General features: G+C 43.9%; 1 pseudogene; it reads right to left on the bottom strand.

Moving 5' to 3' along the window:
- Positions 1-5460: 5460 nt before the first annotated feature.
- LOC109457512 (large ribosomal subunit protein eL14 pseudogene) lies at positions 5461-6174 on the bottom strand (annotated as a pseudogene).
- Between the last annotated feature and the right edge of the window lie 17838 nt (positions 6175-24012).

The raw sequence follows: 24012 nt of genomic DNA, 5'->3' as shown, positions 1-24012 counted from the left end.
TACTGAGGGGCAGGGGGCAAATGGACTCCTTTCAGGGATTTCTAGCCATCACACAAGCAGATATTTCCCATTCTGCTTGCTTGCTGAGTGCGTTTCCAGGGACTAATGCCCACTCCAGCGCAGCAGAGGGGAGGGGAGCAGCTAATTCTGGGCCTCGCTGTGTAGCAACAGAAGGTAAACCACATTTTGACTCTCAATTTTGTGTTCATTTTCACTGGTTATTTTTAGTTAGTTCATGTCTAGGAATACGTAAAAATCACTCCTTCCTGAAATAGCTTTAGCTCCCCAAAATTGGAAAAGTAAGATGCTCTCAAGTTATAAATCATTGCACTGATGGTAAGATATTCTTTCTATTAAATAGCCAGAGATTAAGTGACCTGGAAACAAACCCTCTGGAGTCTTCAGGTGTTCAGGGCCTCTAGTTAGCGCAGCTTGATCAAGTTGCTTTTGAACAATGCCCATGGAGCAGTTTCTGAAATGTTTCCTTCTGGCAGATTTCAAGTGGCTTTGAAAGGTGAAAGCACAGACTCCTGTTTACTATACACAGCCTGGCTACCTACGAGTCCTTGACTCCAGCCGTTTTACAAAGGTCTGTCTCAACACTAATATTGAACTGCCTTGAGGATATTATTTGTAGCAAACCACAGTGGGCCAGTCAGATCTCAGTTGGCTAGAACCCAACACTGATGAGGTCAAGGTCATAGATTTAATCCCAAATGGGCCATTTAGCTTTAAACAACAGATGAAAGTTATTTTTGTGTGTGTGTTTCCAGATTGCAGCTCTACCATTGACTTCAAGGTTGCAATGCAGCGTGCTCATAAAAAAAAGTTGGTATCTGAGGGTCTTGTAGAGCTTTTTGCAATAGGAAAACAGACACAAGCGTTCAGAACGCTAGGCCACAATGAAAGGGCCATATTTGGAAGATGGTGAGCAAGGGACCAGAGATGAACCCCAGAGCAGTGCAGTTGTTTGGAGGGGCAAACTCAGGGCCTCCAGTAGGAGACGGCTCACCAGGCAGATTGAGGGTTGTATCTAGAGAATAGCGGGTCAAGGAATGGTGAGCTTACATGTGGGAACCAGCAAAGTTGAGTAAGGTAAGTCTGGCAAAACTTGCTTTGCCTTTGGAATATTTTTTATCCCCCCTCTCCAGCTTTATTCACATATAATTTACATATATCATTGTGCAATGTGATGATTTGATATACATAAATGTATTGTGAAATGATTACCGCAATGGGGTAAATTGCTCTTGTAGTTACCATTTTTTCATGGGGGAGGGGGAGAGAACTTTCAAGATCTACTCTCTTAGCAACTTGGAAGTATATAATACAGTATTTTAAACTATAGTCACCATGCTGTACATTGGGTCCCGGTCTATTTATTTTGGTGCTTCAAGACTGTTGGTGTCACCTCATTTTTGACACTTCCAGAGCACCATTCTCCTCACATTGCACAGAGTTTGGGATGATTCAACTTCCATGGGATCCTGTGATCACCTCTGTTGTATCACTAACGATATTGTGTGTGTGTGTGTGTTACCATTTTAACCATTTATTTTTTATTTTTCCATATTATTTTAAGGTGAACCAGACTGTTTTAACCTTTCATTTGTATTTCAGCCTCTCCCACTAGACAGATTCTTCTTCTTCTTTTTTTTTTAAAAGATTTTATTGGGGAAGGGGAACAGGACTTTATTTATTGGGGAACAGTGTGTACTTCCAGGACTTTTTTCCAAGTCAAGTTGTTGTTCTTTCAATGTTAGTTGTGGAGGGTGCCATTCAGCTTCAAGTTGTTGTCCTTTCAGTCTTAGTTGTGGAGGGCGCAGCTCAGCTCCAGGTCCAGTTGCCGTTCCTAGGTGCAGGGGGCACAGCCCACCATCCCTTGCGGGAGTCGAACCGGCAACCTTGTGGTTGAGAGCCCACTGGTCCACGTGGGAATCAAACCGGCAGCCTTCGGCGTTAGGAGCATGGAGCTCTAACCGCCTGAGCCACTGGGCTGGCTTGACAGCGCCTTCTTTATCTTTAGATGTCTGGTAGTCATCAACTAGAAGTGTGCTTGTTGGCTGACTGCATTAGTGATTCAATAAATAGAAGAATGGAAAACAGGAAAGAAAATGCCAAAGAAGAGATATGTGTGGGTTCTTACAGAACGAGTAAATGTTTGATAGGAAGAACATGCTGTATTCTGGAGTGAGGGAGATGTGCAGTGTGTCTGATGCCCTGAATGCTTGGAGGGAAGCCAAGGGAGAAAGGGATGGAAAGGGAAGTTGGGAGCAGAGGGTGACCAGAGGGTGAAGGGCCTTGTGTCACCTCCAGAGGAATTGGCACCTTTTCTCTGTGAGTACTTCTCAAACTTGAGGGTAATACTAGTTGCCTGGATGGCTTGACAAAGCACAGATTACTGGGCCCCATTCCCTGAATTCCTAGAAATGCAAATGAAAATTGCTGGCAAATTTGCATTTCTAGCAGGTTCCCAGGTGATGCTGGTATTCTTTTGGCCCACAACCAAAATCTGAGAGGTGATCACAAGTCCATTCAGTCATTCGTGCATTCACTCACTCAATAAGTATAATATATAACATATATAATAATAAGCACCGTGTACGAACTTGGCATTGTTTTGGTGCTAGAGATGCAGTGGTAAACAAAGACTTGATAATACAGGGCTCAGGTTGAGTTTATGTGTAAATTTAATAAATATCCCTGAGTCACTAAAGGGGCTGCCCTTGGCCTTCTAAAATTCTGCGTCCTTCAGGTCAGGCTTAATCCCAGATTTTGAGCCTCCTGGATAGGATCACAAGGCGTTCAGGTGTTGAGAGAGACAGCAAGGAGTCGTTATATACCACAGAAACACCACAGACTATTCTGGAACCTTCATGGAAGAAAGCAGTGATTGCACTACTTTTTTATGAATCCTATTTTCCCAAGGTTGTCCAGATGCAAATGTTATTCGTTTATCTTAGGTGTGCCTTCCATGTTTCAGGGCCTTGGTATTGATTTAGAGCAGTGGTTGACATCCCCTGGCTTGATATTAGACTAATTGGAGGAGCCTTTGAAAAAAATACCGGTGTTCAAGCCCTTTCCTAGAATTTTTTGGGGTGGGGCTCTGCCTAGGTATAGTGTAAAAAGTTCCCCAGGTGATTCTAATGTAGAGCCAGGGTTGAGATCCTCTGTTGTAGAATAATTTGAATCCTCAAGAGAGCTGAGCATAAATACTTGTGAGTAGCATAGATTTCTCAGAGGCTACTGTGTTGGAGGAAATGGATCCCCAAGGGTCAGGGTGGCAGAAATTCCAGGTGACTTCCTAGAACCTGCTGAGCCACTTGAATGTGATACATCTTTTGATTCACAGTAAATTGTGTATGGCCATTACAACTTGAAAATTTTCAGAAACATTGTTTTTTTTCACTAACAAATAATTGTCATAATTATATTTGCTCATCTCTGCCCCCCTCTCCCCATTTCATCTCGGGTAGTATAATGTCATGGGTAAGAGTCCATCCGTGGTTAGAGACACAGCTGGTTTTGACTCCTGTATCTGTCACTATCACATGTCCTAAATTTATGACATTCCGTAAGCCTCAGTTTCCTCATCTGTAAAACAGGAATGGTAGTTACCTACCTCACAGGATCGTTGAGGGTGAGGATCAAATCAGAAAATACATGTAAAGTAGAGGACAGTGCCTGCGTCATAGTAAGTGATCAGATAGATTTCGGGAGGATTACATGTCAAATACCCTCAGTGGTCACTTCTGGGCTGTGAGATTGGGAGAGTGGAGGAAATGGAAGACTCTGCCATTTTACTTTCTACTCTTCTGTATTGTTTTAAATTGATAGATGGCATAATTTAGCTTTGTAATTTGTTTTAAATGTTTTATTGCCACATTAAAGTTGGGATTTTCATTGTTTTTTTATTTTTAAAAATTTTATTGGGGACTATTGGGGAACAGTATGTTTCTCCAGGGCCCATCAGCTCCAAGTTGTTGTCCTTCAATTTAGTTGTGGAGGGCGCAGCTCAGCTCCAATTCCAGTCGCAGTTTTTCAATCATTAGTTGTAGGGGGTGCAGTCCAGCATCCCATGGAGGGAATTGAACCAGCAACCTTGTTGTTAAGAGCTCATGCTCTAACCAACTGAGCCATCCGGCCGCCCCAGCTTTGTAATTTTTGAACATGCCAAAACATTTTTTTTTTTTTCAAAAGAAGCTGACCCCCATGTCATGACGCAAAAGAGTCTCCGCATAGCCTCAGAAGCTCAGAGGTCGCCTACCCTGTACCCTCAACAAGTACAGGAAACTCTGCTACCATCACCCTGTGAAATCTCATTCAGTTTCCACTGCACGTTTTCTAGGGCAGGATTTCATGTCCAGGCCATTTCATTTTTCACATAGTTCGAAATGCTACAATGTTATCTTTCTATATTGAGCCCAAATCTGTCTGCTTGTGATGTCCTCCTGTTAGGCATACCAAGTTTTGCCACATACCACATGGGGAACCACGCAGAGCAAACTTAGTAGATTCTACTGTACTTTTTTTTTTTTTTTTAAGGAAATCTCTGAGAACTGAATTTTTTTAAAAAATTTTATTGGGGAATATTGGGGGACAGTGTATTTCTCCAGGGCCCATCAGCTCCAAGTCAAGTCATCCTTCAATCTAGTTGTGGAGGGCACAGCTCAGCTTCAAGTCCAGTTCCCGTTTTCAATCTTTAGTTGCAGGAGGCACAACCCACCATCCCGTAGCAGGAATTGAACTGGCAACCTTGTTGTTGAGAGCTCGTGCTCTAACCAACTGAGCCATCCGGCCACCCCTCCAGAAGTTCAGCGACAGCTCGTTGTCTTCAATCTAGTTGTACAGGGTGCAGCTCACTGGCCCATGTGGGAATCGAACCGGCAATACTGTTGTTCAGAGCTCGCACTCTAACCGACTAAGGCACTCAGTCACCCCTAGATTCTACTGTATTTGATACCTTATCCCAAGTCTTGATATAGTTGAAAAGAGTTCTCCTGTCATTTTGAAATTAGCTCTTTTCAGAAGAAAACCCCAAATGTTTCAGCTGTTCCTCAGAGGACATAGCTTCTCCACTCTCACCGAAGGTGTTCTGTGGAAGTAGACATCGAAACACACTTTAGGATGCAAGATGTTTTGTACGGGTCAATGCTTATGAAAGGTTTGGGGAAAAATCAGATTGGGGAGATGAGGAAGTTGAATTGCAATTCAGGCTCAGCTAACCGGGCACGGAGCTCTGGAGAGAGTCTTACCTGTCAGACTTGCTCAGAGGCAGGCTGAAATGCCAGGCAGTATGCCCACCTCCCTCAGTGCTGCGAGGGAAGCATCTGTTCCAGGACTCTCCTTGGCTTGTAGAAGACTTCTACTTGTATCTTTTACCTTGTCTTCCTTCTATACCTAAGTCCAAATCCCCCCCCCCCTTTTTTTTTTTAACTTTTATAATAGCCTCTTATGTTCTTATGCTTTCTTGCCAGATGCCTTTAGAACAGGTGCTTTCTGGGCTGGAGCTTTCAGACCCTTCTGAGCTTTTGGAGACGCTGCCTTCTGCTCTCCAGCTTTCTGGGCAGGAACCTTCTGGGCTGGAGGCTTCTTGCCGGTAGCAGTCATTTTTTTTTCTGGAACCTTTGCAGCAGCTGCTGCAGCTGCACTGTTAGCAGCAAGTGTTTTTGGGGAGAAGCTTTCAGGAGAGCTGCCTTTTGAAGCTTCCTAACTTCAAGCTTGATTTTTCAGTTCCTCATTTGCTTTACCTTCGTGACTTTGTAATGATCAAAATCTGTCATGCTGGTTTTCTTTTCTCTGGCGTCAATCTTCTTGGCCCATCTTGTGGCTGCCCATTTTGTATTGAGATCTGCCTTCTGCCAGGCTTGTTGGACATACTTTTGGCGGGTACTGTGTGGGAACTTGAGGATGAAGTCAGTGAGCTGCATGCATTTGAACGGCATAGCCTATCTCCTTAGTTAAGTGCAAGCTCATCAAAGCCCTGTTCTGATCAATAACATTTAGATTAGCGACCAGCTTACCTGCATGAGGCCCAAAGGAGATGTAGGCCACCCAGCCAACCTCCACAAAGTGCCTGGATACCACGTTGGTGGCCTTGGACAAGAAGCCAAATTTCCTCTTCTTATAAGGACACCAGTCATACTGGATTAAGGCCAACATTAAGGACCTCATTTTAACTTAATTACTTCTTTGAAGACCCTCTCTACCAATGTGGTCTCATTCTGAGATACTGGGTGTTAGGACTTCACATTAACATTTTTGTTGGGGGACACAAATCCAAGCCATAACAGGTATGGTTACTTTTGCCTCCCCTCCTTGGTTCCCAGACCAATACAGTTGTACCTCGGTTTTCGAACGTCTCCATTGATGAACATTCAGTTTACGAACGCCGTAAACCCGGAAGAAAATGCTTCGGTTTTTGAACACGCCTCGGAAGTCGCTCATGTCACACGGCTTCCGCTGAGTGCAAGATCCTGAGGCCTCGCTGTCGGCTGTTTTCGATCGTTTCAGAACTCGAACGGTCTTCCGGGACGGATTGCGTGCGAAAACTGAGGTAGCACTGTATTATTCTTTCAATTTTTCAAGTGACAATAAGAAGCTCAGATATTTTAAAAACTTGGCTCAAGGTCAAGTTTTTTTATTTTAAATTAGTTAATTCCCAACAATCCTAGAGTATAAACTTGGTTTCCAAACATGGTAACCTCATATAATTCCTGTGATCATAGGAATGGGGCTAAAGACATGAGTGGAATAATGTCTGGCTCATCAAACCCCTACCTTAGCCCGTGCACTAGCAGGGATTAGAGGGATTCTCCACACTACACAGGGCGGTGGGCTGGGATCTGCCCGAGGACCCAAGTGGGAGCAAACGTTGTGCTCAAACTTCAGCATTAAGAGCTGTTTCCCTGATGCATCTGTTTTAACTTCTAATACATATGTTTTCTGTTGGGGGTCACAACACCAAATGGAAGTGTCTGATTTAAGACATAGATGGCGTCTTGAAGGACGGTTCCCTGTCCTCATCAAATGTTGCCTGTGACCTAGTGCTTTGAGCTGTGCCTTCAGCAGGCCATTCCCATGCTCTGGCAGCTCAGCAGGTTCTGGGTGTTAATAAGACCTTTGGATCTCTTGGTCATGGTCCCACTCACATGTTTTGTGCTGTACACTGGGTATGCTGGTCTGATGTAATGATAGGTGGGCTCCCAGGCTCATGAATCAAATACTCCATAAGCCCTCAGAGAGCAGTGCTGGCTGTGGTCCTGTTGACAGGAATGGTGAATGCAGTCTTATATTCCTGTGAGAATAAGCCACTGGTCTTTCCAAGTAAGGAGGACTCAGTATGGCCAACTTGTCACCAAGTAGCCAGTATAACTCTTTGAGGAATAGCGCCATAGTGGGGGCTCAGTGTCGGTGTTGAATGGTTGGGTATTGAGAAGCACTATCAGTGAGGTCAGTCTTAAGTGGGAGTTCCTGCTGTTGGGTCCACGTGTAGCCTTCATCTCTACCATCATAGCCAATCTGTTTATGCACCCATTGTTCCAGTTTGGGGATACCTGATCATGAACGTTGATTAAGGTCAACTGGCCAAGTCATTTCATCAACTTGGTTTTTCAGTGCGTCTTCCGTGGTAGATGCTTTCTGGTGGTTGTTAACGTGTGATACAAATGGTTCTATCGTGTGATACACTTGGTCCTCACTCCCACATGCCCATCCACATGACTCTACCATTGAGTTCCTTGCCCTCTATATTCCTGTCTTTTTCTTTCCAGGTCCCTTGCTAGCTGGCCAGACCACTCATAACTTCTTTTTCCACAGAAAGTGGATAACCAGGTACATTGTCCAAATTTTGCCCATTATGAGTATTTTTCCTTGCTACTGTCTTTCAAGGCCCTCATTGACTCAGGCTGAATTGCAGGTGCTGTCCATTTTTGGCTAGCACCCACATACACCCACACATGGATGCCTTCGTATCCACAAAGAAAAAGCTCAGGCTTTTTCATCCTATAAGCTGGTGGTATGCGATCCCCCATGTGGCCATAACTGTCAGCTAAGAGAGGGCTCTGGGGACACAGTGGTGAATGCTATGAAGATCTTGGCTACCTCCATATGCATCTTGCTTGTGCTCTGTGGCCCTATTCGTACTAATTCAAGATGGACTACTTCTGTCCTATGATGTATTACTGACAGGACCACCTAATCTTGTGATTTGGTGCATTTGACAGACCCCAGACCACAGGGCAAAATCTGCACTCCCAGAATCGTGGTGTCTAATGTTCAGGCATTCTGTCTCAACCAGGACCCAGTAGCACACTGTGAGTTGTTCGTTACTTTTTGTAAGTTTGTCAGGTCTTTACTGCTATTGTCATGGTCTTGCTCTAGAACCCCAGCGTCTTGTTTTGTGGCTTTTCCCCTGGAGCTTGCCCAAACATGCGTGTGGCAGTGTTTCTCGTCATTGATACCTCCAATGCCATACGGTTTGTCGGATCTCATGGTCCAAGCGGCAGAATTGCTTGCACATTTTAAAGCCTGGACCTGATGCAAAGCCGTTTTGTATTCTAAGCTGTAGTCAGAGCAGGCAGCCTTCCATTTCACCTAGTATATGAGCTAAAGCTATATTCCTAGGTAATGCAATAAGGTGCCCCAGACCCTAATAGGGCCCATCAGATGTTTTGTTTCCATTTTCATGGTAGGCGATGTAAGATATGATAATTTGTCTTATAGTTTGAAGGGGATGTCCTAGCACATCTTTGACCATTTGACCCCTAAATATTTTTATAGATGTGGCAGGCCCTGGATCTTCATGGAGTTTATCGCCTACCCCTTGTAGCATTTGAGTCTCATCAAAGCCTCCACTGTGCTTGGTACACCTTCCTCATTCACTTTGATTAACGTGTCATTTATATGGTGGATCAGTGTGACGTTTTGCAGTGTGTCCACATGGTGCATTTTTCTTTGTTCTATAGTATGTCAAAGCGCAGAAGCGTTAACTAGCCCTTTTCACAACTATAAATATACATTTTTGTCATTTCATGTGCTAGCTCTTTCTGATCCTCTTGTGCCTGGGACAAAATGTATTTGTCAAGTCAATGGCTAGAAACCTTGCATCGAGGCTATATGAATCTGCTCTAGCAAAGATCTACGTTTGGCAGATGGGTTAGTTACATCTAGGGGCTACTATTTGGTTGAGCTTTCTGTAGTCTGCAGCCACCCTTCAGGAACTATTGGGTTTCTGCAGGGCCAGCCCACTGAATTCAATGGAATTGTGATGGCGACCACTGTACCTGCATCCTTTAAGTTTTAAGAGTTGCAGTAATTTCTGTCATTTGCCTTCCCCTCCTGTGATGCAATACTGTTGTTGATTTACTATTTTGGTCATGGAGCAGTTTATCACATGTTTCCATTAGTCTTTACTCACTGTGATAGCTTTTGCTCCATAGTTCAAGGACCCAATGTGTCTGGCCATTGCTTCAACTGCCAAATATGTCAGTTCTTATTATAGATTTAGACAAGGGGTGGGGAGATGATCGTCAAGTGCGTCCACAGATCCAGAGGATCCACTGTAAGCTTGTCCTTGGCCAGGGCTCTGTGTGTTACCCAGCTCTTCTACTCCTTCACTGTAACAGTGAGGATGGTAACACTTCAGATCTCTGGATATCAGTGTCAATTTAGACCCATGGTTCAGGAGTCCTTGAAACTTCTGGGCATTTCTTTCCTCAGTGTACCTTAACCTGAGTAAATGGCTGTAGATCTCTTTGGGAAACGACTGAGGGAATCATTACTTTGTATATATGCCATGATTTTGCAGGAACCTTCCTTTTGTGAACATAGCCTATCAAATCAATGGGTTCAGGTCAGAAAACTGGCTCAGGTTTAGAAATTGGGCCAAGAATCATGAATTTTTACTGGAGTGACTGCATTTGTGTCCCAGTCATCCAGTCTTAATTTCTTCTACTGGTACAAATTGGGTAGTATTCTTGTTCCTTGCCCATCTGTTGTGCTCCTAAGGATCTTATATTCTGTTAACCATCTCCGTAACACTTTTACTGATCAGACCCTCTTGACTGTCACTGTGACCTTGGCAGCCATCATGGCAGTTGTGACCTTGTGGCTTCTGGTGTGTAAGCTCCACTACTTGGTCTCTGTACTTTTGGCATCTTCTCATACACACTGGTATCAGCAAGCTAAGTTTTGTGACTACCTCTCCGACTATCAGGCCTCGTCTGCAGAGGGGATCCATCACTGAACTTCTTAGTGGTACTGGTACCCTTCTCATCAGACCATTCTTTAGAGTGTGTCCCCAGGTTTATCCCATGGAACGTAATCATCTTCAGGGTTTCTATCAGCTTTACAAAGTAGATCCATTTCACATTGCCTATTTCGCTGACCCTTTTAATCCTTTTCCCACCATCTACCTTGGCAATTCCAGCATTTCATCTACTCATTTTGGGCCATCACTTTTCCCATGCTTTTAGGGTGTTGTACTATTTCCTGGAGTCCTCACCAGGGAATGAAATCCTATATCTTTGGAGACCACTCGCAAGTAGGTAGAGTCTTCCACATCCAATTTTACGGTCCACCTCCCCTTTATTAAGTACCCTCAGAGTCTAGTACCGTATGTTACTCCTTGAACTCCTATGGTGCGTGCCGGCTAGTTCTTGTAGCTTCTAGGGGGTATAGTCCCTTTCCTCCCTTATCAGGCACATACCTTCCCAGCTAAGTTATGCTGCAACTTAAACCTAGTGTTAGGCCTATTTGGCAGGAGAGGTTGTGGGGAGGGAGATGTGGAGAGTCCCTGGTGCCTTTTGAGTAGAGACTTCTCATTATCTTCTGTCAGTGGGATGGAGAACTAACTCTTACTAGAAGGGCCACTTCTGTACGCTCACAAGGTTCAGAAGTGTCTACTATTTCCTCCATAAAAGCCTGGTACGTCTTGCCCACTGGTGACTGCCTTTCCATGGGACCACCCTCCCAATTCCCATGAATGTTTTCGCAGTTGGACCACCACTTTGGGCCTACACCTATTACTAGTGAGGGGATTTTCACTGCCAGCCTGACAGTGAGTGATCCAACATCAAAGGCCTGTCTTATCACCTGCTTTCTTGGACCATGCCTCACATCCAGTTCCTTATGCTGAGTTTTCTGGAAGCAGACACTAAGATGGAATGAAGAGTACAGGATATGTTTTAGGGACCAACACCTGTGAAAGGAACAAGTGCAATGAGTATATAGGAGCCATGCCAGTCTGACGGCGCCTTGGCCAACGTTGCGAGGAGCTCTGGAGCGAGAGTTCCCTTTCACAGTTGCCCTGTGATCCACTGAAATGCCCAGGCCTTTTTACCCATTACCTGTCCCCCACTTGGCTCAGCCAGAGGTGATGGCAGCCTCAGGAAAGGCATTACCTGGTGTTACTTTACTCTGTGCAGGCGAGAGGCAGCTCTCTGCATCTGAGGCAGACCCAGAAAGAGGTGACAGCTGGTGGGCATGTGACCATACCCCTTGCTTCCTTGAAGAAGGACCTAGGCAGTGCGTCTCCAGGTCTACCACTTCCCCTCCCATTCTTGTCACCTGTGTCAGTACTGGTTACAGTTTGTGAAATGTCTCATTAATCAAAAGATTGAGAGCAGAACATGGCAGTTCCTGACCAGGACACAGTACTCTGAGACCAGCACTTCATTTGAGCAAGATCCAATACATTTGTTACCAGGAAAGGCGGATTGCCTCGGTCTTTGTCTTCTTGAAGGAAAGAATTCAGGCAAGAGATGGAGTCAGGAAGGCAGGTACACTCTGAGACATTGAGTGGACTGACCCGAGGGTGGTAGCAGCCTCTTCTTATATGGGGGACGGCATTTCTTCTTGTGGGTAGGATATTTCTCCTCCCTCTCTGGCACCTCCACTTTTTCTCACCGACATGTCCCCTGTTTGTAGGGCATCAGCGTGAGTCCACTAATTTCCCACAATCCATTTGAAAGCCCACTAAGAGGGGGGGAGGGCAGCAAGCTGCAATGCAGATGTACTTGTGGGCGTGGCCTCTATGCCTGTGCGCATGCTCTGAGGTCTGGAAATGGAGCGGTCTCTAACTGCAGTTTCGGCTGGGGCTACTTCCTCCTTCTGCTCATCTCTGCCTTTCTGTCTACTCTATCACATTGGTCCATACCCTCAAAATGGCATTTTCTGTAGCTTTTCTTTTTTTTAATAAATCATCTCACATTATCGAAATATACAAAGGTGCTGTAGAGAAGAGAAGGTAACGTAGCAGTGACTAAAGCAGTGTAGCATGGGAATAACGTGAATGTTGGGTCAGGATGAAATTGTTGGCAATCCCTGCCTGCTACATGCGTGCTCTGTGACCAGCACGTATTCGGTTGTCCATAAATATTGGTGAGAGAGTCTTGAAGTGATTTAAAGTGATTTAAGTTCTCTAAGCCTCTTTCATTCTCTGGAAAATGAGAGTAATAAGCACATACCACAGGCTTGTTCTGAGAATTAAAGCAAAGAAGATGATTATGAAAAGTCGTTCACCGCTATATTACCAGCACCAAGAACAGTATCTGGCCCTGAGGCAGCACTCAAATATTTGAAAGAATGCATGCATGAATGAATCAATAAATTTGGTGCACAGCAAATGCTAACTTTTATGACTGCTATGCACTAAACGTTTTACATGCATTAACTCATGCTGTCTTTTCAACAACCCTCTGAGGCAGGTATTAGTATCTTTACCATTTTACAGATGAGGAAACGGAGGCTCAGAACGGAGGTTGTAAGGTCATGTTGCCCGTAAGTTGGTGAGCCAGAATTGGAAACCAGTGCTCTGTGCTTTAAAATCCTGTACTCATTCCGCATGCAAGTTATAATTTTCAACCATCCGTATATCATCACACCAAATTTTAGGCCAGGTTGTACATTTTCTGAACAAAGAAAGAGATGGTCAACCTTTTCAGAGCAAAGCACTCTCATTTTTAGAGGTTGAAGCCGCTGAAAATTTGATAGTTCTTTAGACTTTGTTAAGAACAGATGCCTTGCCCTCAAGGATCAATCCACTCTTCCATCTTTTCAAAGAACAGTCTCCCGAAATAGAATTTTGACTATTACTGGAACAAGAATCAGTAGAAGGCTGTCATGCAGGGTATCAGGTGGGGTCTCTAGTCCCGCTCCCCACATAAGAACGCAGGATATGAAGAGGCCAAAAAGGAACACCCACGGAGCAGTAGATACAGGAGTCATACCACCATATTCTCGCTGGCAGCTGGGTTGAAGACACAGGAAGCAGGATCCACACAATCTGCAACCCCCCCATGCTAACTGCAATCCGCGCTTGCTAGCTCAGTCACCATCTTCTTGCTAGCCCTCATTTTTCTGCTAGCGTAGCCACAGCAGTTATATTAGTGGCCAATGGCTCACTGGTTACAGCTGATGGCCAACTAGCCACAGCTGATGGCCATCCAGTCACAGTTGATGGCCATTTACTACCTGAGCCAGCACCTTTCCACATGAGGCCGAGAGCCTGGAAACTGCTCTCCTGGCTCTGTCCCCACAAAGGCTAGGGAAGAAGTTTCATTCATTAATTACGGTTTAATCTTAGCTGTGAGCCAACACTAAAATGAGTGTTATATGACATGCTTTACATACTTTAAAACACACATTTTTCTACTGCTGCAAATTTTTCTTCCACTTTCTTAGCCTTCTACTGATACCTTTTGGTAGTTTGGTGAATGGCACGTGTTGGTAGACTTGAGCATGACCTCTCTAAAGGGAATTGCCTCAAATAACTCCAGCACACTCCATTTACCAATCTGATGTCCACTAAATATCTTCTGATAAAACATTGATTTCGAGGTACCCAAAGAACTAGTTCAAAGCCCTTTGTTTTTCTTCCTCTCCTATGTCCATAGAATCTTGAATCCAGCAAAATATCTCTCCTTTGGCCAGGTGAAACTAGGCCATCACTAGCCTTGCCCAGGGTTCTCAAATGCACTCCAGCTCTGGATCATCATCTTTAATCTTGAGACCATGATCTCGTGCTTTTGAAAGTGTAAAGCTTGTTCTATAACTCTCATTCTAGCGTTGGCTCATAGCTGAGATTAAACTGTAACTGATGAGTGAAACTTGCATATCTAAAGGCAACAACTAAGTATTAAAATCCTTGAAATGGCAGCAGTATGTTAGTGCACACGCTATCATACTATAAAAAGCTTTCAAAACAAACATTTTCTGCTAATTTCCGCTTTCCCACACTGGAAGAAGACTTGTCAGCTCTATGGCCCTATGGCTCCAAGAAATAATGAGACCAGTTCTGATCTTACTCCTGGTCACTGAAGGTTGGGCAGGGGTGGGGGTATTCTTCACAGGCTTCATATTCAGAAGTGGTAACTTTTTTCAGCCAGCCATTGTCAGACCATTACTTCATTATCTGCAAGCCATATCTGTTTTCATCGTTGTCGTCATCGTGATAGCCATCATCATTTTAGAACAGGATCATACCCCTGCATGAATATTGCCCCCAAACCTGTTTTCTTCAGGACCCCTTGCCTAAACCACTTCAGAATTCTTCAGACAGTTAACTGCCATCATTCACTCCAAATTGAGTGATGGTATGTTTTTTTGATCTAATATATGCTTCTTGTGTTACCACTCTCACAAAAGAGGAAAATAGATATAAGACATTCACCAGTGAATACAGTTGCCCCATTCAAAAAATACCCGGAATGTGATTTATGTATTCAGTATTTTATATAGATGGTCTCCAGACTGGACCATAGCGATAGCCTCGTAACTAATCTCGCTGGTCACTCTACGTGATCACTCTTGCCCTGCACGATCCATTCTTTCTCCAGTAGCAGCCTGCTTAATCTTTTGTTAATGTAAATGGCATCATGTGACTCCTGCTCAGAAGCTTCTAGCCATTTTTGGTTACATTCAGAATGAAACCCACACTTCTTGAAGCCCTGCCTGGTCTGGGTTCTACCGATTTCTTGTTTCATCTCCTCTCACTCTCATCCTTTCTCACTCTGATCCAGCTACACACTGTATGAAACGAGCTTAGGCAAAGGTTAGGATGCACGATGGGACATTTTTGGTAGTCCTGGAAATTTGGCTGGAGGTTAAAACTGGGGGTAATGGGTATAAATAAATTAATAATAATGACAGCTTACACTTATTCATCACTTACTAAATGCCAGGCATGTTTCTAAGTGCTTTCGCATGGATTGACTCGTTTAAAAACAACCCCATGAAGCAGGTACTATTGTCACTCTCATTTTACAGAAAAGGAAAGCAAAGTGCAGAGGCGATACATAACTTGGTTGAAGTCACACAAGCGGTGAGTGCTGGGGCCCAAAAGTTGAATCCAGGTGTTCTGATTCTGGAGGCCTTGCCCTTCACAGCTACATTGCAGCTGCTCCTCAGTCTCCTAGGATCAGCCAAGCAGCCACCAAACACACCTTTTTTTTTTTTTTTTTAAAGACTTTTTTTCTTTTATGGGGAAAGGGGAACAGGATTTTATTGGGGAACCGTGTGTACTTCCAGGACTGTTTCCAAGTTAAGTTGTTGTCCTTTCAGTCTTAGGTGTGGAGGGCGCCGCTCAGCTCCAGGTCCAGTTGCGATTGTTAGTTGCAGGGGGCGCAGCCCACCATCCCTTGTGGGAGTCGAACCGGCAACCTTGTGGTTGAGAGCTCACTGGCCCATGTAGGAATTGAACCAGCACACTTTGGTGTTAGGAGCACCAAGCTGCAACCTCCAAGGCCACCGGGCTGCCCCCCCTGCAATACTGTCTAAGAGGTAGCTGAATGGCCCTTTCAGACCCTCACCCCTGCTACGCCACCCAACCTAGATGAGCAGAAGAATGGAGCTTTTTGAGGGGTGGGATAATCTTGACAGGGAATTTGTATTAGTGCGGAGTTTTCAAGCCAAGTGGGAGCATTTTCCTTCCCTTCTCATGGGGGGCAAAGGACTCCTCAAGTTCAAGCTAAACGAACCTGTACTAATATGTCCTAACGTACCGGTTACACCGAGCTATTTAATGGCAGGAGCTATGTCTTTTGGGGTCTCTGTATCTGTAGTTCCTAGCACAGTATAGGCACAGGGCAGGGTTTTGGTACATGAGTGAGCAAAGCACAGCTAGCTGCACTGGAGCATTTGTACGCTGAGCACTTCCTTCCACCGACTGGGGAACATCCAAGAAATGAGATGGATGCATTGGGCCTTGAGCTGCTGATGATCTAGACAGGGAGATGGAAAGCAGAGAGCAACTGCAGGGGAAAATAGACAAGTATAAAAAGACAGAGAAAAGCAGTTGCCAAATATAAACACTAAAGATAAGTCCCGTTGCCATGTACGAAACCAAAGGAAATCAGCAAGGAGGGTGTAATAAAGGTTGCAGTTACTATTATCTTCATGTAGTAGATGTCAAAACAAGATGCAGAAAGATGATACAGACCGTGGATTTATGCCAATAGTGCAATCAGACATGCCAGGAAGATTCAGTCACTTGATTTGCTGCGGTCCGTCTCCCAGTTCGTGTGATTGACTGACTGGGGCTCAAAGACATGGGAACATTATTACAGGGAAAATCATGATAATGAAATTTGCTGGAGAATAATGACTACATCTTACAGCTACATCTGATTCCACTACATCTGTGCCCATCGACTCAGCAGTGCCAGAGTTAGGGAGGTTGCCCGCTAAGGCCCCTGCAGAGGCTACTGGAGCTGGGAAAATGGAGTAAGGAGGAGTGGGAGAGGGATGTACTTTTTATTTTTTTAATTAAAGTTTATTGGGGTAACAGCGGTTAGTAAAGTTACAGAGGTTTCAGGTGTACAATTCTGTAATACATCATCGATATATCACATTGTGTGTTTGTCACCCAGAGTCAGTTCTCCTTTCATCACCATATATTTGGAGGGATATACTTTCTTTCTTTTTTATTTTTTTATTTCAGGTACACAAAACAATGTAATAGTTAGACATTTATCATTTATATCCCTCACACAGTGACAACTCCCCTCCCCCTATCCACTGTCCCTCTGACATTGCACACAGCCATTACATTTCCACTGTCTCTATTCCTAATGCTGTACTCCACTTCTTGTGACTATTTATGTACATAAAATTATAGTTGACATTCATTATTGTTCAGCTTCAGCTTCAGGTGTACAGTGCAGAGATCAGACATCTACATCATTCCTGAGGTGGTCTCCCTAATGAGACAAGTGTCCATCGGATATGGAGGGATATACTTTCAATAGGAACCATGGGCAAGGAGATTAAATAGGCCTTTTTACAAATAGGGGGAAGGGTAGTATGGACTATTGCTTATAAGCCTAGGGCATTGGAGCCACACTGTCTTGCTTCAAATTCTGGCTCTGCTCAGTAAACCACAATTTACTTGTTAATTCCGGCATTGGCATGTGGCATGTTAATTACGTCCTATATGGCTGTGTTCTGATCCATAAAATAGAACTAATAATAGTGCCTACCTCATGGGATTGTTATGAGTGTTAAATGAAATAGCATATGTAAATAGCTTGGCACTTAGCTAGTGCTTAAAAAGTATTTGCTTTTTTTTTTTTTTTTTTAAGATTTTATTGGGAAAGGAGAACAGGACTTTATTGGGGAACAGTGTGTGCTTCCAGGACTTTTTTTTCCAAGTCAAATCATTGTCCTTTCAATCTTAGTTGTGGAGGGTGCCGTTCAGCTTCAAGTTGTTGTCCTTTCAGTCTTAGTTGTGGAGGGCGCAGCTCAGCTCCAGGTCCAGTTGCTGTTGCTAGTTGCAGGGGGTGCAGTCCACCATCCCTTGTGGGAGTCGAACCAGCAACCTTGTGGTTGAGAGGACGTGCTCCAACCAACTGAGTCATCTGGAAGCTCAGCGGCAGCTCAGCTCAAGGTGCCGTGTTCAATCTTAGTTGCAGGGAGCGCTGCACACCATCCCTTGCGGGACTTGAGGAATTGAACTGGTAACCTTGTGGTTGAGAGGCCACTGGCCCATGTGTGAATTGAACCAGCAGCCTTCGGAGTTAGGAGCACGGAGCTCCAACCTCCTGAGCCACCAGGCTGGCCAAGTATTTGCTATTTTTATGATTTATATTATTATCTCCTACCAGTATTTTTCACACTGGTTTCAACCAATTAATGGAGGAGAAAATCATTTAGGTAGTCATGACCTGAATATTTCATTAATAAAATAGGATTGGATGAAAAATATGAGTGTGTTGAATGTTATAAATATTGTTTCATGAAACTTGTTTCCAGTGTTTATGTGTGTGCATGTATAACCTACATGCATATACATACACAAACACATATACACATGCATGGGTACACATGAAAATACACACATACTTGTATGTGTACATACGTATATGTACTTACACAAACACTAACCTATAGAAACACATTCACATGCATACACACATGCACGTAAAGTCAGGTACTCAAACACATACACAGGCAGACATGCACACACATGCACACGTACATATATAAAGATACGTATCCACACATACCCACATACACATATACCAATACAAAAATGCAATGCACTGATGCATATAAACATACAACATACACATATAAACCCATGTACACAGTACATATATGCACTCAAGGACTACACATCCCAGTCTTCATTATATTTTGGTGTGGTCGTGTGACTAGTGCTTACCAATAGCATATGAATAAAGAAATTTGTATCTCTTCCAGGCCAATCATGTGCAGATTCTTAACTCCATTTTCTCTTTTCACTGGCCTGATACAGAGGAGCATAGTAATCTGGGAAAGCCATGTGTTGAAGGTAAAGGAGCCACAAGGTAGAAGGAACCTGGGTCTCTGAATTGCAGCTTAGAAGAGAGCTGTCCTCCTAACAGGAACACCCATTTAAGGCTTCAAATGAGTGAGAAGTAAAGTTCTATTATGTCTGAGGTAATCTCACATTTGAGTCTATACAAGTACCTTATGTACATTGCATCTTTTTCTATTTGAGATTTAGATCAGAACATTCCTTGGGTTTGGTTGTACTCTTAGTCCGTTTGGGCTGCTATAAGAAGAATATCATACAGTGGGTGGCTTATGAAAAACAAACTTATTTCTCACAGTTCTGTATCCAGAGAAGTCCAAGATGGAGGTGCTGGCAAATTTGGTGTCCTTTGAAAGCCTCCTTCCTGGCTCATAGTTGAGTCTTTTTGCTGTGTCCACACATGGCAGAAGGGGAGAGAGAACTCTCTGGGCTCCCTTTTATAAGGGCACTAATCCTATTTACGAGGGCTCTACCCTCATGACCTCCCAAATGCTTCACCTAATACCATAACATTGCGGTTAGCATTTCAACAATGAATTTCTAGGGAACACAAACATTCAGTCTAAGGAAGTCATGAATTCCAAGTAGTGTGAGGCTTTCTAAAACCCTCTTTACTGATTTGGGCTATATTAGTACTTGTGCTCTGCAAGGAAGCTGAATATTTTTAGTAAAGGAGAAAAGCAGCTAAATTACTATTGACCTTCAGATACTTAAGCTGTTGCCAAACCCAAGGATTATTTATTTTGTTTAATAAACAATTGAAAAGCACTGTGCTACGCATCATTATAACTGCTTTAGAAATATCAATTCATTGAATTTTCTCAACAATTCTAAGCTCTATTACTTCCTCTACTTTATATGTGAGGAAAGTGAGCTGCAGAGAAGTTAAATAACTTTCCCAAGGTCACACAGCCAATAAGTGACAGAGTGGCGAGGGAAACCCAGGCAGTCCGGCTCCAGAGCTCAAGTTTTTATCTATCATACCGGATTGCCTCTCATTAATGGAGGAACTGTTTTATCTGCTCTACTCTTGGTGGGGAGCAGATCTGGCTCCTTCCCTCAACCTTAAAAGAAGTCATAGCTTTTCAAAGAGTATTTGGGACCATAGTTTTGCTTTGAGGAAAAGGCAGCTGCCAATCCCTGAACCCTTCCTGACTGAGAAAGTAGATGACTGCCACCTGTTGCCTCCAGGTTACCATCCCAAAAGTTCCTTGGAGGTTGCATGTGTACACTGGAGGGAGGAAGCCAGCCTCCCAGAGCTACTTTGTGAGAATTAATAGAATCACAGCACACAGTGGTATGATTGCAAATAGAAATACTGCTTTGTTCAAACAAATCTGTTTCTTGCTTCATGCCAAGAACTACAGTGGGTAAACTTGCGTTCAAATTGGCCTTGGTGCACAGAGTGTTGTTTTTTCTGTGACAAATCTTTGGCTTTGGCCATATCTCACTAGTCAGTGATCTTAGAGAGTATTCGATAGCGCAGAAGTGGCCCATGGCTCTAAATTGTCAGGGTTCTGCCATGTCTTTGGTAAGAGGAGTGGAAAGAGGTAAATGTCCCACCACCAGGAATCATCTCTCTTCACTAAAACTGAGTGAGGTTGGGTCGTTAATTCTCACTCCCCCCCCCCCCTTTTATTTACTTAGAAGTTCCAGTGGGAGTTTTATAACTCTTTTCTCTGTCACTTCTTATTTGTAGGTTTAAACGCTTCACTGTGTCCATTAACCCCATTATTGAGATGCTTTTTCATCCCTGTCTTTGTCTCTGTCACTTCTTTAAATATCCCAAGGATATGATGTTTCTACATGTTTATATTTCTAGATAGAAGATCGTAAGAACTTAGCATATCAGAGCCAAAAGGGCCCTTGGAGTTGATCTACCCCAACCTCTTCATTTTATAAATGAGGAGACTGAAGCCTGGGGGAGGGTGGTCCATCCCAGGGGTGTGTTCCTGGAAGTGGAAATGACTAAAACTGCTACTGAGGCTTGTCCCTACATCAGGGTTGTGACACTGATGAGCCACAGCTGCCTGGACAAAATATGAGTGTACTTTGGGTTTGGCCTTTCGTGCAGAGCGCTTAGCAGAGTTTAGACTACAGTTCAAGGGAATCACATGATTTAGTGAGAAAAGGTGCTAAAAAGTAGAAATGATAATAGATGCCAAATATGATGTTCCCTATTCTAATCAGATGTTATGCTGGGTGCTTAGATGCTCAATTTTTAAATTATTATTTTATTATTATTAATTTTTTTAATGAGGGCGCAGCTCAAAGTGGCCCATGCAGGGATCGAACTGGTAACCTTAGTGTTATCAGCACCATGCTCTAACCAACTGAGCTAACTGGCCACTCCTACATGCTCAATTTTTGAGGCAATGAAGGGTTAACTATCACAGCTATAATATATTATGTCATTTGCGTGTCACTAATCTTCCGAGGTTGACTTTACTATCTTAATTTACAGATCAGGAAACTGAGGCACAGATATATTAAGTAACTTGTCAAGGTTCTCATAGCAATAGTTGCAGACTATTTTATAGTTGCCGGCAGTTTTGCAATTTCTGATAATTCACCCCTAGATCTGTCTGACTTCACAGTCCACATGTTAAACACTGTGGGGACCGCTTGGACACAAAATGGGATTCTCAGATGCTCCCAGAGGCAGGGCAGGATTGGCACCTTCTGAGAGGTCATTGCCCATTTTCATTGGCTAATCAGTAGGAGTATCTAAGAACCATGTTGCCTTGCTGGCAAGCAGGCCTTAGCAGGAGGAGTTCGGTTTTCACAGCGCATGGTCCCCTCGGATCTCATCATTTCCCCAGGTGACCAGCTGGCAAAGTTGCCAGCTGAAATTGCTTTACCAAGAATCTGTGCCATAAACTCTTTCATGCTCATGGGCTGGAAAGGTTATGGATTTGGTTTCTGAGAAAGTGCTGCATTTCAGAAGAAAAAGTTTATTTGCGTTTTTGTTTTATTCTGGAAGGAGCAGGCTAGCTCATTAATAGTGAAACCTGTAGTATGCTTACAGTATGGATGGGCAGGGGACTAAGCGGGAGAGAAGGGCGGAGTTCTCCTCACTGGAATAAAGCCTGACCTGCGTAAAGCCGAGATTCCTATCAATACCATCTAGGTACCACTCTTTACATTCCTTTCACTGTATAGTGAAGAAGAGAAATGAAAAATAAGTTTGTCTCCTGAGTATGGTTTTTTTTTTTTTTTCTTTTTTAATTTTATTGGTGAACAGTGTGTTTCTCCTGGGCCCATCAGCTCCAAATTGTCCTTCAATCTAGTTGTGGAGGGCACAGCTCAGCTCTAACTCCAGTTGCCGTTTCAATCTTAGTTGCTGGGTGCGTAGCCCACTATCCCATGGAGGGAATTGAACCGGCAACCTTGTTGTTAAGAGCTCATGCTCTAACCAACTGAGCCATCCGGTCTCCCCTCTGGCAGCTCCGTGGCAGCTTGTTTCCAATCTAGTAGTTTTGGAGGGCGCAGCTCACTGGCCCATGTAGGAATTGAACCCGGCAACCCTGTTTTTCAGAGCTCGAGCTCTAACCAAGTCAGCCATCCGGCTGCCCCAAGTATGGTTTTGAATGAAGACATGTATCCTGGCACTTGGAAAACAGGGCAAAATCCAGTGATAACAGCTAAAATTTATGTAGCACTTAGTATATGTCATGTGCTGTTTTAAGCACTTTATGTATTCCTTTTAATTCACTTAATCCTAACAACAACCTTAAGAGGTAGGTACATTTCAATTATCACCATTTTACAGATTTAAAAACGGAGGCACAGAGAAGTCATGTCACTTAGCTTAAGATCACACAGGTAGGTAGTGGTGAAGCCAGCTTTGCAAACCCAGGCAGTGTGGCTCTAAAGTGTGTGTACAGAATCATCCCGTCATCCTACCTAAGGAAGAGAAAAGGTGGCTATAGTGTGATCCTGAGTATCTTTTGAGGACAGGCTGCCTGTGCTATGACTTGAACTTGGCCGCAGTACTTGACAGGCCATTGACAAACCTTACCTTCATGGTGTATGTATGATTGTTTGCTTTTTTGCCATCTCTGCCCTGTGTGGCTCATGTCAGGGCTACCAAGAGCAGGAATGGTCAATATCTTGGAAATAAAAATTCTGGATTTAGCCCCTTTGTCCTGCAAAATTGAAAATTGAGCCCTTTTCCCTAGTCACCTGATTCCATTCTTGTTAATTCTTTTGTGAAGCAAAGCAGGCTTTTGTTCAAATGAGTGAAGATAAAACCACCACTCACCTTGTTATGTCTTCTCCCTGGAGAAAAGTGGGCAGTCATGTTTATTAATAGTGTAGTCAAACAATCTCTGAATTGGACTGGTTCCAAGATAACGTTCAGCTATAGAAGTATATGATTCTGCAGGTGGAAATTGAAATTCTAGGCAGTTTTGCAATTTCTGACAATTCCAAAAGAACTTTTCAAGCCCAACCTCAAGAACTTCATAGTCCCAGGGCCGGCCCGGTGGCTCACGAGGTTGGAGCTCCATGCTCCTGACTCCCAAAGCTAATGGTTCGATTCCCACGTGGGCCAGTGGGCTCTCAGCCACAAGGTTGCCAGTTCGACTCCTGCAAGGGATGGTGGGCTGTGCCCCCTGCAACTAGCAGTGGCTGCTGGACCTGGAGCTGAGCTGCGCCCTCCGCAACTAAGATTGAAAGGGCAACAACTTGAAGCTGAACGGCACCCTCCACAACTAAGATTGAAAGGACAACAACTTGACTTGGTAAAGGGTCCTGGAAATGCACAATGTTCCCCAGTGAAGTCCCGTTCCCCTTCCCTAATAAAATCTTTAAAAAAAGAAAAAAAAGACTTTCATAGTCCCGAAGCCCACCTACTATTTCAGTGTAAAAAAGAAGCAAGTGGCAAGGAAAATTTTATATTTGGTGCCCTACATTCAGAAAAATACAAATGTTTTTCCTTTTTCTCTCCGGCTCCCCCCATCCCCCCAACTCTGGTTCAAACTGTTGTGTCTCAGTCAAGTTGTATAGGACGCAGCTCACTGGCCCATGTTGGTATTATGAGCCTTGTGCTCTACCCAGCTGAGGCTGTCAGTCAGTCACTCACACTGGCCTCCGGCTGGCTGCTCAGTACTGCCCAGCTCCAGGTCGAGCCATTGTTCACAATCTTAACTGTAGAGGGCGCAGCTCACTGGCCCATGTGGGAATCAAACCGGAGTCCTTCGCATTAGGAGCACAAT

The sequence above is a fragment of the Rhinolophus sinicus genome, chromosome 18 (assembly GCF_057876585.1).
Source record: "Rhinolophus sinicus isolate RSI-liver-muscle chromosome 18, RSI-T2T, whole genome shotgun sequence".
In the NCBI taxonomy this organism is placed as follows: Eukaryota; Metazoa; Chordata; class Mammalia; order Chiroptera; family Rhinolophidae; genus Rhinolophus; species Rhinolophus sinicus.
This window is presented reverse-complemented; position numbering and strand designations above follow the sequence as displayed.